At 41.4% G+C, this 16,515-nt stretch overlaps 1 long non-coding RNA gene across 1 annotated transcript in view; it reads right to left on the bottom strand.

Moving 5' to 3' along the window:
* Positions 1-16,515, bottom strand: part of LOC123382255 — a 316,064-nt gene that overhangs the window by 40,692 nt on the left and 258,857 nt on the right. The window contains exon 4 of the long non-coding RNA XR_006590350.1: positions 1,020-1,099. This is a non-coding gene — a long non-coding RNA (uncharacterized LOC123382255). The remainder of the gene's footprint in view (positions 1-1,019; positions 1,100-16,515) is intronic.

The following is a 16,515-nucleotide window of genomic DNA, read 5'->3' as shown; positions in this document are numbered from 1 at the left end:
CTGCTGGTTGTTGGTGTGCTAATAAAATTACAGTTGTCAGCCACTGTTTGTTGAGTGATTACCCTGCGGCAGGCATAAGACTAAGCATTTTATAGGCATTAGCCCATTTGTTCCTTGTAATATTCCTGTGAGGTTGCTACCACCACTAAGCCCATTTTATGGATGGAAAAATAGAGGTTCAGAAAAGTCCAGTGGTTTGCCCAAATTCACAAAGCAATTAAATGATGGAGCAGGACTGATTCCAAAGCTGCTTCCAACTACCAGGCTATCGTGATTCTGCTATGATACTATTTGGTCTCTTCTTTGGGGTGGGATTTTAGGTGGTTTTCAAGAGAACCATACTGTAATTCATCTTCTAGGGAGGGGCCACAAATATATAACTTGACCCAAAAGATTTATTTAAAAGCAGAGTCTGGGACTAAGCCAACCCTTCTTTTTCCTTCATCATTGGTTTTAAATTCATTCCTACATCCCGTGGGAGTCTGGCTGGACAGATCCCTTGACAGTGGATAGAAATAGCTCTCATAGCCTATTTTTAAGGAAAATGTGATGTTAGAAAATGAGGCAGGAATGGACACCAGGAGAAGAAAAGAACACGCCAAACTTCCAGAGGGCTTACCCCAAAAATGCTTAGAAGTGGGAATACTGACAGACTAAAGTTGGCAGAGATATCCTAGGGTGGGTGGGACTGCTTTTTACCTGGCCAGCATATTTCTGTCATATTTCTTGTGTTTTGTCCACAGCAAACTCAGCCAGGGAAGGTAAGTGCTGTTGTCCTGCAGCAAACCCTCTTTTCTGTCTAGAGAAATAGAGCCTGACAAAATGCACACAGAAATGCCTGCTTGCCTCTTTTCTGGAACCTCAAGGCACAATGCAGAGGTGTCTAGTAACACTGCAATTTCCTTTGAAGTGTTTGGTTTTGTTTGGTGCCCTTGTCTGGCAGGTTAGTCTTTTTGACTGAGTTAACTCACCTGGTATAACATTTTCTTTCATTGAGAAACAAGAAGGCTGGAACTCACCTTTCTGATTCCGGTGAAGCTGGACACCATCCAATTGCTCTCGGCTAGACTTCTGGAGGCTGTAAATTATATCTTCTGAACTAAGGAAGAGAAGAAAGAACAAAAACACTGTTGGGAAGACAGTCAGTGAACCTTTGTAGGCCAAGTGGTTAATGAGCGAGATGATGCTCCCATTCCTCTTCGCTTATTTTTCTTAGGTAAGATTTATATATAGGGTGAGGGTTTATTAAAGCCGTCCCCACCTAGGCCGGCATCACAAGCAAACAACACAGCTACCGTATTCACCCATATTGGTAATGCTATAGATCCTTTAACTGAAAAAGCAGTCTTTAAAAATGGAACTCAGGGCAGCCAATCTCAAGATAGCATCTGATATTAATTAGAAACTATACAACACTCTGAGTTGAACTAAAGAAATATTGGCAGAGGGATCAGGACAAGAATGAGGAAAACTAAAAGTGAAATCCTGTGCTGATTAGAAGTGACTGTGGCCCCCACATTTCTCCCCAGTCTGCCCATCCCAGAAAAAGCATTCCAATGGCGTTAACTACTGAACGCTCGCCTTGCTTTCCATTCCCCTTTCCCTGGGTAGCTGCGGTGAGTTGGCTGCCGAGATGTAGCCCTGAACCTATCCATCAAGTCTAGGGAAGAGAGAGTTAGAAAAGCAAACATTATCCGGGATCAATATCTTTACAAATCCAAAGGAAACCCCAGCTCCCAAAGGGTTAAGCCAGGGAAGGAAAAGCCATCAGGCTGTTTAGTGAGCTAATGTTTTTATTGATGGGGGAGGCCTGTAAGTCCCTAACAGGAAAAGTGGGGAAAGTGGCAGGTTGTTTGGCTGGGAGAAAGGAGAAGGGAAGGAACATTATATGCTCTCATTCCCCTGCATTCAAACCCCTGAAATCCATGTAATGCAACCTTGAATAGTATTCAACACAAGGTGTTTTCCTCACTCTTATCCCCTCCCAAAGTGGAATCCACATCTCCCCCTAACAATTTTGCTATAATGCACATCTCAGGCTAATGCCTGCACTGCGGAGCACATCTTAATTTAACAACTGTGTTATAAAGCACATCTCAAGCTAACATTCCTAGGATAATCCATATTTCAACCTAACTACCCTGGCATAACACTTCAATCTAATTCCCCCACTGTAAAGTACATTGCAATCTAACACCCTCATATAATGTACATCTCAGTCCATTATTTTGTATTTTGTAAGCCATATTTTGATATGTCTTTTCCATTAAGGAGCAGAACTGTCTGGAGACAATGGCTACCCCTGTGCTGAAAGCTTCCATAGTTCTTACATCGTCCTTTGGTGACAGGCTGCTGATGGATACGCTCCTGAATGTTCACCTTTGGCATCTTGGGTTCAACTCTGGCTTGTTTCTGTACTTCAAGCCTTAAGCCTCCTGTTGGGAGTAGGGGTGACCGGGGAGCCCTGCTTGGTCCTGATGGGCCTTCTCTCATGCTAACCAGCAGGGCGGACCACCTCAAATGATCAGAGTCTACCTCAGGAGAAGGCTGTCTGAGGTCAATGTCAGGGTCAGGGGTCAGGGTGTCGCTGCTGGCTAATAGAGTGTAAGCTAACACTGTTGTCAAATTGCTTGGCTAAACGACAATGCCTGCCTCCTGCTGATGACCTTACCCTGGGGGAGGGGGCTATTGGCTTTATTGGAAACCTGCCAGTCTCAGAGGTGACGGAAGTGGCTGATCACAGCTAAAGACTGTTTGATTGTTGATGGAGAGCCAGTTCTGTGGTTGGTTCCCAACCAAAAGGCCTGCAGGGCTGCTTATTGATGGCTGAGTTTTCCACAGGTGATGGATTTCTCTTCCTCTTCACATGCAGCTGAGTTACAGTGTGTGGTTGTGGAGGCGGGCTGTGGTGGCTCACAGACCTGGATTTTTTCTGGAACTGAGAGCCACTAGAGGCTATGATGTCACTGACTTCTGGCACCAACTTCTTATTGCCAGGTGAATGGGGCTGATGGTTCTCAAAAGGAAACCAATCCAGAATGAATTGAAAATAGATGTAGGGGTGCCTGAGTGACTCAGTCAGTTGAGCGTCCAAATCTTGATTTCAGCTCAGGTCATGATCCCAGGGTTGTGGGATTGAGCCCCATGTCAGGCTCTACACTCAGCATGGAGCCTGCCTAAGACTCTCTCTGTCTCTCTCTCCCTCTGTCCCTCTCCCCCACTGGCACTCTCTCTCTAAAATTAAAAAAAAAAAAAAGAAATCAGTTGTAAAAGGCCTTTCAGTTCCAAAGTATTTTGGTGCACACAAAAGAAGACAATAAATGTGTGTTCTGGAAGAGATTCAGTACTCTAACCATCAATATCACAGCCTCAAAATTTCAGCCTATCTCATGCTGAAGGAAAAAACTAAATTTCTTTATCTACTGGTGGCATATAACCAAGCTAGTAGTGCCATAAAATATTTGAAGAAAATGAGTTTGTTGAAGACTTAGAACTCCAAAATTTCCTGGCATAGTGTGAATTTAAGAGAGACAAGTACAGTAGCTAGAGGACAAAGTATAGAGATGAAAAACATCTTTACAAAAGACATATGGATCGTGGAGGATCACCACCAGTACACATCCCCAACGCAACCTGATTAGACAATAAATGACTAAAAGCATAAATGGGAGAACAGCTTATTGAAATCGCAAGGTTATCCTCTTCCTCTGCTAAGCCTTGGGAAAACTCATATAGAAATGGTAGCACTAATCTTTAAGTCGCTAACTTAATAGAGATGGTGAAGCATCTGGGGGCAGCAAAGTGAGGTTATGACATGAACTTGAATGCTTTTTCCTAGAGAAGTATTGACAGAGGGTGACTTATCAATGAACTTCCAGTCTGTCACATGGCAGGAAAAGCAAGTGGCTTTAAGCCATGTCCATAAGGTGTGATGGTGAATAGGGAAACTTCAGCCTGACTCTAGTTTAGTTACTTTTTTCACAACTGTAAGTCTCAGTTTCTTTCTTTGTTAAAGACGGTCATGCCATTCACCTTACGCAGTTACAATGATCATTTTAGATGCAGAGCCATTAGCAGATTACACGACACAAAGTCCACATTCAATGCACATTAGTTTCCTTTCCCTCAAACTATGCCATGGACTTTTTGACAGATGACAGGTGCTAATAAATATGGGGGTGTTAGACAGTATACCTTCTCTTTGTGAGCAAGCAAGACAACTTCTATTTAGAAAGTTTAGGCAAACTCCACTTGACCACAGAGGGATGGTCTAGACCAGAGGTTAGCAAACTATGGCTGCTTTAATAATGAGGTGTTATTGGGACACAATCACACTCATTAATTTAGATACTGTCCATCACTGCTTTTGTCCTACAACAGCAGAGTTGTTGTGACACAGACAGCGTGGCCCACAAAGCCTAAAGTATTTACTATCTGGCCCTTTACAGAAAATGTTTACTGGCCTAAGACATATACCAATGGAATACTCTTTGTCTCTTTTGTTTGGAAACAAAGTGTTATGTGGAAATCCAATACCCAAAGCAGGTTCAAGCACAAAATGAGGAACTCATCCCTGTTAGGCACAAATACGTCATTGTTGGTAGAACTTCTGAAGCAACTCCCATGGTTCCATGGAGCAGTTTGAGAAATATGGACTGAATAATCTCTGGATGTTTCTTTAAGGTCTTGGAAACTCAGTGATCTCCAAAGAGATTAGAAGGTGCCAATCCTGGGCGCTATTTGTTAATTTATTTACTACTAACTGCATGATGTTGGGAAGGTTACTTAACTTCTCCATGCCTCCATTTTCTCATTTTTTTTTCAACGTTTATTTATTTTTGGGACAGAGAGAGACAGAACATGAATGGGGGAGGGGCAGAGAGAGAGGGAGACACAGAATCGGAAACAGGCTCCAGGCTCCGAGCCATCAGCCCAGAGCCCGACGCGGGGCTCGAACTCACGGACCGCGAGATCGTGACCTGGCTGAAGTCGGACGCTTAACCGACTGCACCACCCAGGCGCCCCCGTTTTCTCATTTTAAAAATGAGGATGATATTTGCTATGTAATTTGTTATAAAGATTAAATGAGATAATATATTTGAAGCACTTAAAATAGGACCTGGCTCATAGCTGGTGCTCAGTGAATGTTAATTAACATTATAATTGTGGTTATTAATATTTTGGGCCTTCATTTGTGGTAGAGATCATTTCCACATTGTTCTAAATATCTCTAGAGATGTTTTCTGCTCATTAATTAATTCAGGTGGTCACCCACTCTACACACATTTTGTGCACTGAAGTTATCAGTAAATGAACAGAAGTCTGTTCAGTGCCAGCTGCACATCTAGTCTCCTCCTGCTCCATCACTTTCGGCAGTTTGCGTTGGTGTTTATTACTCCACGTCTTACTCCAAGTTTCAGAGTGACACCACTGCTCAAAACAACTTCCTACTATTCCATCTCCGACGGCTCCACAATTAATTTCTCAACTAGCAGTTTGGTTTCAATGCCAACGAAGTAATTAGACCTTTAAGGTTCTTTACTGGGATTTTATCCTGTCAGTGAATGTGAAAGAAACAATAATTATTATTTAATATTTATTGAGTGTCTTCAGTGTGATATGTAGATTCACGGATGTAACCTGCCTTATTGTTGAAGATGACAGCACAGTACACGTGTGTCTTAGGAAGGTAGTTGGACAGTTCTAGAGGTCCCAAAGGGAAAGCCTTGAGTTCTCCAATGCTGCCATTTGTGATGCTGCTGTACAAAATGGTACATTTTGGGAGTTGGGAGGATCCTAATTTGTTATCCCTAAGCACATCTTCTAACATTTGATTCGAAAATGGTAAGTTCCAAAGATGACATCCAGTGATTTCTTGTATCAAACAGAGGGAGCTTTGAGGGGAGCTATGTTCTCTATTGTTGACAAGAGAATGGAATGGATGCAACCACAAATGCTGTAGGACAAAGACTTGAAACACTTTGACTCTATCCTTTTCCCCCAGACACCGGTTCAGGGTTCTAAGACCAAGATGCAGAGCTGCCCGCCAGAATGGCAGGTAAATAGGATCATCTACTGGCTGCTAAGAGTGCCTTCCATGCAGCTGGGGGCTAATGTGGTCCAGTGACCACCCTTACCAGGTGAGTGACCTTTAGCCAGTTGCTTTATCATCCTGGCCTCAGTTTCCCCATCAGCAAATGAAAATAACAGTGGCTACCTCACAGGATTGTTTTGCAGCTAAAATAAAAGAAATACATAGTAAATAATACATGTTGTACTAATAATTAACATTATTATAATAGAAAAGAAATAGAGCACATAGTTCCTATCTTGGGGTGGCTTACATAATAGCATGGTATAAATATAAAAACACATGAAATAAGCTGGAAAACCATTTACACATCTACATCAAAATAATGCAAATTCAGACATGAGAGGCACCTGGCTGACTCACTCAGTAAGAGCATGTGACTCTTGATCTTGGGGTCATGAGTTCGAGTTCCACGTTGGGCATGGATCCTACTTAAAAAAATGTTAGTGAAAAGCTAATGGTATCAGAGTGACTCATGGACATGATTTGTTCTCATGATTTGATGTAACTAGATTATAAACCCTTGAATGGCAGAGAGAGTGTCCATTCGTCTTTTTATCCCCAGCAGTTTCTGGCAAAGAACCTTGCATATTTCAACATTCAATATGTACTGTTGACTGAATTGAACTGGATTTCTCTGTAAATTTAGTAGAATCCTACAAAAATAATCAATGGAACAATAAAAGGGTGCACAGATGGGAGATATGAGGGCCACCCAATTCAGTAAAGTGCTGAGAGCAACACCACAAAAACAAAACAGAAGCTCTTAGAAAGAATGGGCAAATAGAGTGGAATATTATTTGGCAATAAAAAGGAACAAAGGAATGTTATAACATACGGATTGATCTTGAAAATGCGCTAAGTGAAAGATGTCAGTCACAAAAATCCAAATACTGAATGATTCCATTTTATGTGAAATGTCTACAACAAGATAATTCATAGAGAAAGGAAGCAGCTTAGCAGTTGACTAGGGCTGAGGGAACTTGGAGGGAAACGAGAGTGGGAGTAACTGCCAGTGGGTGTAGGATTTCTTTTTGGGGTGATGAAAATGCTTTAAAATTGAAGGTGATGAGGCTTGCACAACCTTGTGAATATGCCCCAAACCATGAAGTTGTACACTTTGGGTAAATTGCTTGGTATGTAAATTATATCTCAATAAAGCTGTTAAGAAATTTTAAAAAGAATGGGCCAGCATATTGAGATATCCTTAGAATACTAGAAACGTAGGTATATGCCCTAAGACTGTTCAACTATATGTTTTATGACCTAAAGTCTTACAGATAATAAAGCTTACAGACTTTTCAATAGGATGTATAAAATGTGAAACCCATATTTTTGCTTAAAATGCATGCAAAGTTCAGATGCAAAGAATATATACTCTTCTATGTATAATATATAGAAAGATGATTGTCCTATCAAGGTACAATTTATAACAAATTATAAAGTTCACTCACTTTTTAAGTGTATGTATGTTTTTACAATAAAAAAATACGTTGTAAAAAGAGAAGCATATACATCAATATGTATATCCTAATGGAATTATAAATTATTTTAATTTTATACTTTTTTGTATATCTACATTTTCTATAATTTCTACAATGAATTTATATGCCCTCACATTGGCCTTCATAGTCTTTCTGGAACTGCTCCTCATACTGTGGGCCCATATTCTCTAGAACAGGAATAGAACCGGCATCAGTGCACAAGATAGGCTGAAGGGAATGCTTAAAGCCTAGAGATCAGCTCAGAGCCTCCTGAAGTAGTGCAGGGCCCAGTAGGAATGGCAAATAGCTTTTGATGTGTGTCCCAAATCAGATCCACTGCAGGTGGCTCCCAAGACATTGTGTTGAGAAGGATACAGGGGCTGCCTGGGGCTCAGTGCAAAATGTTGGGATTGATTAGTGATTTCTGCCACAGGCACAGGAAAGAAGAGTAATGGTACCTATGCCATATTATTTTCAATCCATGGAAAAGGGGGTGCTTCTTGGAGTCAGCCTAGTCTCATTCTGCAAGTCCCCAAGAAACTGAAACAGTTTTAGGTCTGCCTTAAGGGCTGAGATCTGACAAAGCAGACTTGGAGCTCTGATCTGAATTCTTTTAAATTCCTATGAAAATATTCCAATCCTCACGTGTCCCTTGAGCCAAATCCAGGGTGAATTCCCCTGATAACATTGGCCATGCTGGGGGCCTACCCAAAGAAAAAGGAACTTTCCACTTCCAGTGTTGTACCAGTCAATAAACTGAAGAACGCAAAACTGAAAAGAATGGTGGATGGGGCACTGGAACCCATGACTGAGCAGTCCTTCTGTGAGTGATGGATGCAGGCTGCCACCTCTGACAGACAGCTTTCAGTCCGAAGGAAGGTATTTTTAGTATATCCTGGGCACCAAGGAACTGTTCATATGTTCCAAGTGATGATGAATTCGTTCAAACAACAAGTCAAGACCCTGGATATCACTCAACTCCAGTCTAGTCATAACAGCTGACAAACATAAAAAATAACATACACCCTATTAGACTTGCTTTTCCTTTTCTTCCATATGCATATTCAAGAATCTCATTCTATTCTGGGCTGTCAGAGATGGTGACAGTTGTGGGGGTTTTCTAGCTTTATCAAGGGAGATTATTTTTTTAACCCAAATTATTTTCCATTGTACATGTTTAAATCCATATTAAGTCCAGATTAATGTAGGAAGCAGCTTCAAAGGATATCGACTGGGGTGGGGGGAAATAATAATAAATTAAATTGCTAAGGATGGGACCCATCTCAAGAAATATTTCCAAACTAGAAAAGAAAGTTGTTTGGATTTAAAAGATAGCTAAAGGAAATATGTTTCCCAGGGATCGCTGTGGTTCCTTTCACAAACACCCAAACTTTGTATACAAACCAGGGCCTGGAACACTTTTTTTTTTTTCACGATTGGAATTAATAATGCAGATAAACCCTAAATAAATCAGGATTAGTGTTAACCACATCTTGAGGTTTAGGATGCTATAGGAAAATGAAAAGAGAAAAAAATGGGTTGCTTTAAAAAAAAAAACTGCCTGGGCTATGGGGCAAGGGGCTGAGGGAGGGGAGAAGGGAAATACAGAGAAGGGAGGACCAGCTGAGCTGAGTAATCAAAGACCTTCTAATCGCCGCAGCTCTGGAGATGTGTTCAAAGGCTCTTTCCTGACCACAGGCTGTGCAAGGTCACAAGCGAAATGCAGTGTTCTGGAAGGGGGAGGGGTGTCTGGGATTTTTGGATGGTGTTGCTATCAGGCTTTGTTAGGAGGAGGTCAACGGGATTGTCAGATTTGAGCATCTCCTCAGGATGCAGGTTCAACTTGCTGGCTGTTGGGGAGCGATCGCTTCCCCTCCCCCCACACCCCACTTCCCAGACCAGCAAAGAAAAGGAAACTTCTAGTCTGGACGTTCGTTTCGCTGGGGAAACAATCCCCACAGCAGTTTCTCGCAGACCTCGGAACTCAGGCATTGGAATCATTTTTGGACAAATAATTGCAGCTTGGGATGAATTTCAGTGATGTAATTTAGATTCTTTGATGTCTCTGTGTTGGGGTCACAGAAAATGATCCCAGCCCATTTTTATTCCAGACTCTGTCTGCTCTCTCTTTTCCCTGACATGAGACCTGAAGGCTACAGATGTAGAAGACTGAGTCCCTTTCCTCTGACCACGATTACAGGCTTAATTTTTTAAAAATTTTTAGGTTTATTTATTTATTTTTAGTAATCTCTACACCTGATGTGTGGCCTGAGCCCACGATCCTGAGATCAAGAATTTCATGCTCTTCCAACTGAATCAGCCAGGTGCCCCTCCAGGCTTAATTTTTACTAAATACCTCTTAATTCTTTTTTTTTTAAGTTTATTTATTTATTTTGAGAGGGACAGAGAGCGCGTGAGTGGGGGAGGGGCAGCGAGAGGGAGAGAGAGAGAATCCCAAGCAGGCTCTGCACTGCCAGAGCAGACTCCAGTGCGGGGCCTGAACCCACAGAACTGCAAGATCATGACCTGAGCCAAAATCAAGAGCCAGATGCTTAATGGACTGAGCCACCCAGGCACTCACCCTCCCCCTCAATTCTTGGTAAAGAAAGAAGTATTCTTAACTCCAAATCACATGATTACAGAGATTTCAGCTGTCAACATGAAGCTAGGGTTGAGGCTATCCTTGCAAGAGTATAAGCCTTCTTCCCACCTCTTGGCCCAAATTAACTCAGTAATAGCAAGCTTTCTCACTTCCCCTTGGCACAGTGAACTGCAGCCAGTTGGATTTGGTGTCCATGTGACAGGACTCCCTGCTGTGCCTGCTTCTGCTGGCCTCTCTTTGGTAAATGCATAGATCTCACTTTTTTCCTAATCTTCAAGCAACCAGGCTGTTCTGAGGTTTTTCAGAATTTGGGGAGCTTGGAGAGATCACATCTCCCATCTGTTTCCTGTTCCGTTTTTCAACGTTTCCTCTTCTCTGTCCTGCACCAATGACTGGGCGCACACATCCACTGGACAGTCACTCCCTGTCTGTGAAACAACAAGAAGAACCTGTACTGACAGTTTATTATCCTCCTAGGCCTGCCATTCAATCTCCCCCAAGACACACTATAATGGAAAGAAATTAGTGACGTAAGGGTGGGCGGCTCTTTTCTCAGCCCTGGATGTAATTCTTATGTAATCTTTGTGGCCATTTGCAGTGACTCTGCCATAAGTTGAGTAAAGAAAAGGCAACATACATTTTAGGGACTCCTGATAGTTACCATGGCAATCTGAGATTTTGGTAAACAGGAATACGTTCTGGGGAAAAAGCATGAGTCAGATCCGAAATGCTCAATCTTCAGAAAACCTCATAATACTAAAGATGGGTGAAGAATGGGGGACAAGCGAGTAGTGAAGTCCATTATAAAAAAGATAGTGAGAAGTAAGATTGTGGAAATAAAGAAGCATGAACACAATTCCAGCATAAAGATAAACTAGGATTTGTTTTTTCAGGTGGCACGTATACCCTTAAAGACAGTTCAAATTGCTCGAGAGTCAAAATACCACACATTTAAGGGAGGGTAAATAATCACTGGGGCTTTAGGCTTTAGTGGTCAATAGAAGGTATGTTGTTACCGCATAAAACCGGGAGCATCTCCCAGACACAAGGACTCTTGTTTCCAAAGAGAAAGCTGAGTGAAAATAAAGTCCTCACCCCAATCCCTCAAACCTTCCATGTAAACACAACTGCCAGTAGTGACAAGATGCAGCCCATTCCAAATAGACGCTAGTGATAAAACAATACACACACACTTTAGATATGTTTATACATACATACATACATACATATGTATATGGACATATGTATATACGTGTATACACACACATATCTAAAACTTTCTTTTCTGGTAATTCAAAAGTCAGGTTCATTATAGGAACCTTGATAGGTAGGTAGGTAGTTCCAATTTAGAGAAGTGACTTTGGTGGTACTAAAAGAAAACTGGGGGATTTTTTCTTTTTCTTAAAAAAAAATGTTTATTTATTTATTTTTGAGAGAGAGAGAGAGAGAGAGAGAGAGAGAGAGCGAGCATGCAGGAGCAGCGAGGGGCAGAGAGACAGGGTGACAGAGAATCCCAAGCAGGCTCTGAGCTGTCAGCGCAGAGCCCGATGTGGGGCTTGAACTCACAAACCGCGAGATCATGACCTGAGCCAAAATCAAGAGTTGGAGGCTTAACTAACTGAGCCACCCAGGCGCCCTTCTTTTTCTTTTTAAAAGATGATCATTAGAGACAATGGACTAAATTGCAAAGCATACTGAAATGGATTTTCAGAGAACTGCTGCCATGAATCCATCATTAGTTCAAGGAGATGGCCCCAAACAGGTAGGTCTCTCTTGATGGAAGTCTTTGCTCCTTAGCCTTAGAAAGTGAGAAGCCACATTTCTTTTTTTTTTTTTAATTTTTTTTTTTCAAGAAGCCACATTTCTAAAGCAAGGCCATATGCGCCTGACTCTAAAGTCTAGCCTTTCATAGAAAGGAAGACAAGTCATGAGTGGGATCGCTCAGAAGCCTAACGGTGCTACATGGTCCCCCTCACATCCCCAATTTCCTTTCCTCATCCAGCAGATAATGCAGAGTAACTCCAAGTTTGTTTGGGCTAATGGTGACTGTTATGTCCCAGGTTTGCCATGACAGTTCTTCCTTAAAATGCCCTCTGCCATTGTCAAAGCTTACATTGGCTCAGCTCTCAGACATGGGCTTTTGTCCTGGAAACTACAGTCTCTATGGCCAAGTCAGACATGAGGGCTCATCACCGGTTTTCATTCTTGGTTGATGATCAATGTGGAGATATTGACCTGGGGGATTTAGGGAAGTTTGGTAAAGAAATGGCCAGTCAACAATAAAAATTTTATCAGGAAGAGATGACAATGATGCCACTTTCCTGCTTCCTCCTTAAAAAAGGAGTGGAATGACCCATCTTTTAGCAGTAGCTCATTATTTCCAATTATACATAATTGAAAACAAGAAAGTTCTTAAAACTTGAACACTGGTAATTAAATTTGAATTGGATGGGATATTTGTAATTTTAAATGCTTGCATTCTGAGAGGAAAAAACTGTGTAATGTTGTTGGCCAAATAACCCTAGTCATTAAGATTCCTATGGCATTATTTAGTTAGTTGGCTTTTTATAACACCATGAGGTTTGCTGTGGGACGACGTAGAGGAAGCCACTGGCCTCACAAGGGGGAGAAGCATTCTAGAGAAGAGCTCTGAGTGGGAGAAGCAGCCCCTTAAATTTCTACTGATAGTTGGCTTCAGCATTTCTGGACTTCTTAAGATCAAGGAACTGAGACAAGTTGAGGAAAACGAACAGAAATAACTGTTTTCGTGAAGCCAATGGAAACCACGTTCAGATCCAGGAAAAGAAAAATGAGACAGGAAAGGGAGGGTCACATTCTTGAAGGAAATCATGCGGTATTTTGGTAATCCTTTGTTGATGAAAAAAAAATTAACAGCGCATTAATTATGTCCTAAGAATGGGGCGTTGCTGGCCTACATCTTCGGTCTTTCTGAGGCTGGGCCAGCAGTTCAAGCATTACCACGCTGTGGAATGGAAATTTGGGCTTCTGTTCCCTGAAAGGGTCCTAGACATACATTGCTGAGTGCCTCTGCAGAAGCGGAAATCTGACCCACGCAGAAGTTCAGGAGATAGGAAGCTATTTTACAAGACACGTAATGACAACCAGATAGTTTAGGATCTTTACAGGATTGGTAGCAATCTGCCAATGCAGAGTAATGAAATTGGATATGCCAAGAAAGATATCTTTCTCTTTCCTCCCTCCCTCCCTCCCTCCCTCCCTGTAATCCATCCTTCTTTCTCTCCTTCTTTCCTTCCTTCTTTCTTTCCTTCCCTCCTCCTCCTTTACTTTCTCTTTCTCCCCCTTTTTTAAAACTGTAAAAATCAGTAATATATATCCATAAACTTGTTTCACAATAGTTCACATATATACATTCGGACAAGTGCAGCATAAGCCCAACATCGACCCTTACCCTTCCAGATCCTCCGGGTAAGATTAAGTAGACAGTTGCCACTTTCTTTAGAGATGCATGGTATTTTAGACATACGTTGCTACGATAGTAAAAATTGCCCCTTCCTTTTATCTGTGCTCTTGAGCAGTGCCTTCCCAGATTGTGGTCTAGCTGGGTGACTTTCTTTGGCCAATGAGGCAATAGCAAAAGAGGCTTGAAAAATGCTTGAACACTGAGGCTGGTTCTCTTGCTGCCCTTTGCAATCCCGAGGCCACCATGTGAAGAAACCTGAGTTAGTCTGCTGTTGGGTGAGGGAGTCACTCGGGTGACATGGAGTCCAGCACCATGAGTGTGAGGCCCTTCTTGTTGATCCCTTGCAGTCAAATCAACTCAGACCAGGTGCACTGTCTAGTCTACCCACAGAATCGTAAGAAATGATTTACTGTTTTAAGCTACTAAGTTTTGGGATGGTTTGTTACATGGCAAACGCTGTGTAACAGACCATAACCAAGGGCCTTGCTTTTTTCTCCTTTAAGCTTTATTATAAGGGACACAGTTCCTTAAATATAAGGCATTGTTTGGACTTACGATTATTAACTATTACACAATGACAGCTCTCCCTTTCTGATTGGGAGTTTTATCAAGTTTTCCTGAGTAGTCATTGTATTCATTTTTAAGGTCGCTTCTCATGTTTGTGGACCAGTTTCCTAGGAAGCAATGCTGCTCATTCTAGCTCTCATGAGCAAGGTCCTAAGGATGAGAACTCCAAGGAGGCCTTAGAGATGTGGTTTTCCATGCCCTTTTCTCCCTCACCATACGGTCATTGTTTTCTACTTCTGAGGCTGGTCAAATCCCTTCGTCCATCTCCATGTCCCTCATTACCATTCTCATAATCTCACTGCCTAATTGTCTCTTTTGAGTTAGCATATCTCTTTTTGCGAGAGTTAGAAAGAAACAATAACAGTATTGCTTTTCCCTTTTAGGTAAAATAGGAATTCTGGTATGGCATGCTTATTCTTTTGGGGATGAATCCTAGACCTCAAAATCATTCTCTTATCTCTAGTCTTCTCTTGTTCAAATCCATTCTGGATTATACTTCTATCATGCTATCGCTTTATTTATGTGTCATTTCATTCCAAAAATGCTCTCAGTAACTTTTTATTGGATTAATCCTTTTATAGCACTAACCTCAGCTTGCCACTCTCCTGTTCAAAAGTGGGTCCCTACACTCTGTGGGTAAAATCCCACTCCCTTGGCAAGGCATTTAGGGCCTTCCAGAATTTGATCTTACTCTACTTTACCACTGGGCTTCTTTTTATTCCTCATGTAATACACTCTAGCAAACTCCTCTGAGACAAATTTCCATCATTGTCTGCACCAGATTCTTCCATTTACTTCTTTACAATTACAGTTACCTGTTAAGGTTAGGCCTAAGTAAACTCTCTCCTCCGAAAAGTTCTCCAACCACCTGGGCCCATATAGCAGTTTTGTTCTTCTGAATTCTTACAGCCCTGAGGTTTCAGTCACTCATTTGTTATTGATCATGTCCAGCACATAGTCAGTTATCATGCTTGTGTCTCTCAGCTCTTCCAGACTTGATTGTGTGCTCCATGTGGGAGACACTATGTCTTTGTATCTCCCAAAGTGCCTAGGCAGTGTGTGTTTAAGGTTGGTGCGTGAAACACATCTGGCAATGCATTGGTTTCCAACCTTTGAGTGTAGTATTTCTCAGAGTGTCATTCATGAATTCTTGCATCTGAGTGACTTGGTTGATTGTTAAATATTCTGTCTCCTAGGCTCTTTCTCAAAGCTACTGAATTTGCCTTTCTGCTGCTAAGAACCAGGAATCTGCATGGTAAACAAGCTTCCCAGGGGATTCTGATGTTCATAAAAGTTTGAGAATCCCTCTTTTACTATAGGTCCTCAAGTGAGAAAATGCAATCCATACATGGTCTGGTAGACTCCTTTCTTTATGTAAGACTTAGGGATTCTGAACTTACTGTAACTTCTAGGATTTAGAATGATGATTTTCGACTGGGGATGGGGGTAGTCTGCCTCTGGGGAGAAGGGTTTGAAAAGGCAGATTTAAGATGATAATATGATTAATATTTAGAAAAAATGCAGTTGTTCTTATGATATAAACTACAGGAAAGTGGAGCATGATGAAATCATCTTGCTGGTGTGATATGCAAAGAACCGTAAGCTGAACCGTAAGTTTCACAATCCCAGGATTCTTTCCTATGTCCCTATATCCAAGTTAATGTGTAGCACACAATAGGCCCTCAACACATAGTTATTGACTCTGAGTGATTCTCACAACTAACTGGAGTTTATAAATGAAGGTTATGTATATATACCCTTGGTAAGTACATTTAAACATCATGGGCATACAAACTTAATAAATGATCTACTTTTAAGATATATCAGCACATGACATATTTTTCTGTGTGTAGAATTCTTAAACTATAAACTTCTAGCTTATATCAAGGGGAAAAAGTTATACATTACAGATTAATTTTTGATGAGGATAGCTAAGTCAACTGACGTTTTAAAAAAGGAAACGTCTTGAAAAAATAGCCTCTTTGAGATATAATTTACATAACATAAAATTTACCCTTTTAAAGTGGTTTTAGTATTTCACAGAATTGTGCAACAATAACCATTATTTATTTTTGGAACATTTTCACCACCCCCAAAGAAACTCCATTCCTATTAACAGTCACTCCTCACTCTCCCTTACCCTGCACTTCTCCCCTGGCAACCACTGATCTACTTCCTGTCTCTATGTATTTGCCTATTCTGGACACTTCATATACATGGACTCATACACTATGTGGTCTTTTGTGACTTGTTTCTTTCACTTAGCATAATGTTTTCAAGGGTCATCCATGGTGTAGTGTACATCAGTGCTTCACTTTTATTTTACTGG

This window comes from Felis catus, chromosome E2 (genome assembly GCF_018350175.1).
Source record: "Felis catus isolate Fca126 chromosome E2, F.catus_Fca126_mat1.0, whole genome shotgun sequence".
Classification (NCBI taxonomy): Eukaryota; Metazoa; Chordata; class Mammalia; order Carnivora; family Felidae; genus Felis; species Felis catus.
This window is presented reverse-complemented; position numbering and strand designations above follow the sequence as displayed.